We start from the raw sequence: 1,737 nt of genomic DNA, 5'->3' as shown, positions 1-1,737 counted from the left end.
GGGTATTCACTTTCAAACATGACGAGAATGGCAATGTGACGCGTTGCAGGGCAAGGCTCGTTACACACTTGGATACCCTCAGTCTTAAGGTGTCGACTACACTCACACATACTCCCCTCCAACGAATATGAAAACTAAACGTAAATTTCTAGCAGTGTGCTACCAACGTCAACTTTTGATTCGCCAATTTGACATTGAACTCGCCTTCACCAATGGCGATTCCGACGAATAAATATGGAACTGCCTGAAAAAGTTTAAGTATGGTCTGCCAACTCCGACGGAGCTTCAATGGGCTCAAACAAGCGGCAGCAATATGGTTTAAAACTTTTCGTGCAGTCTTAACGGAGCTCGGGATCTCACAGCGTGGAGCAGATCCGTATTTATTCGTCCGCCATGATCGTGATGATGACGACCACGCATCTCTGGTATTTTTGATCTCTACGTGGATGACTTACCTGTCGGTGAAAGACGGAAATGGAAGTACAAGCAGTGCACATTGCGCTTGCTCGACATTCAACGGTGAAATCGCGTGGAGATGCTGGGGATGGAATTTAGACACAGTCAAACTGAAGGAAAACTTGTGATTAAGCAAACACAGCCCATTTTACCACTGCTGGAACGATTGAGACAATTATTTGCGAACAGTGTCCAAAATCTTATGATCCTACGTCAAGATTTGGCCACTGATAATACTCGTGTTCACTTCGACTCTAAGACCAAGTTTCGTGATTTGATTCGATCAATGTTGTATATTGCAAATGCCACACGTTCCGACATTGCACTGCGTTGTCGGGACTATTCCAGCATCTGGATGATCCTCGTGAAAGCTTTGGCGTGCAGCAATTAGGGTCCTGCGATACTGGGAAGAATTTTCTGCAATTGGAATCCGATTCGTGAATAGCAGTGAGCAGCCAAGTGGATTGAAGACCTCAAGCGATGCTTATTGGGGAGGAGATCAAGCTATGCGCCGTTCGACATCTGGTGTTCTTGTATTGAATGTGAAGCTCCACTTGTGTACAAGAGCAAGAGGCAAGCAATCGTTGCGCTTTACTCAGCAAAAGCTGACTATGTGGCACTTGCGATGACAACCCAAGAGCTTGTATGGCGACGTTTCCCCTTAGCGAAATGGGTGAGATTGCCTAGTCGCCGTGGACGCTTTTGATTGGAAAGATCAGGACGTCCTGCGTCATCAGACGCCCGGCAATAGCCAGGGAAGTAGACGGGCCATTAGCTGAGCTCAAGCAGTGGCCCTGAGCTCTTGCGGTCGAAGACACAGAGCTCGCGGGAGCATCAGAGGTTAATCCATACGTCGCAGGGCGACAATCCGAAGGAAGTCGACGTCGTGCCTTGAGTTTGGCAAACTCAAAGCGGAGATGTCGCTCCACACGCACGTCCACTTCCTTGTGGCTCAACTGCAGGATATGCAGTGAGGAAAGTTTTCGTACCGTTGCACCCATCGCTCAAAGAGCGCTTTATTATATGTAGTGCTTTTGCTAGGGGCGAGCACTATAGGTATTGTCCGCATTGCGGGTACACGAGAGCCACCTCGTTGAGCACTTAGAACGAGTGCGATAGACGTTTAACGGAATTTCTTGTGGGACCAAGAAACAAGCTCGAAGAGCTTTCCGTGTGGCAAGTTCATCATCTGTTCTGGCCGGGGACCCGATGCTGTGGACGCGTAATGATCGTGTTACCGCGTCCTCGCTTCCAAAGCGGGATCCACAGGGCGAGAGCCAG

The sequence above is a fragment of the Plasmopara halstedii genome, assembly GCF_900000015.1.
Source record: "Plasmopara halstedii genome assembly, contig: Scaffold_1343, whole genome shotgun sequence".
NCBI classification, from domain to species: domain Eukaryota; phylum Oomycota; class Peronosporomycetes; order Peronosporales; family Peronosporaceae; genus Plasmopara; species Plasmopara halstedii.
Note: the sequence above shows the minus strand (reverse complement) of the source record.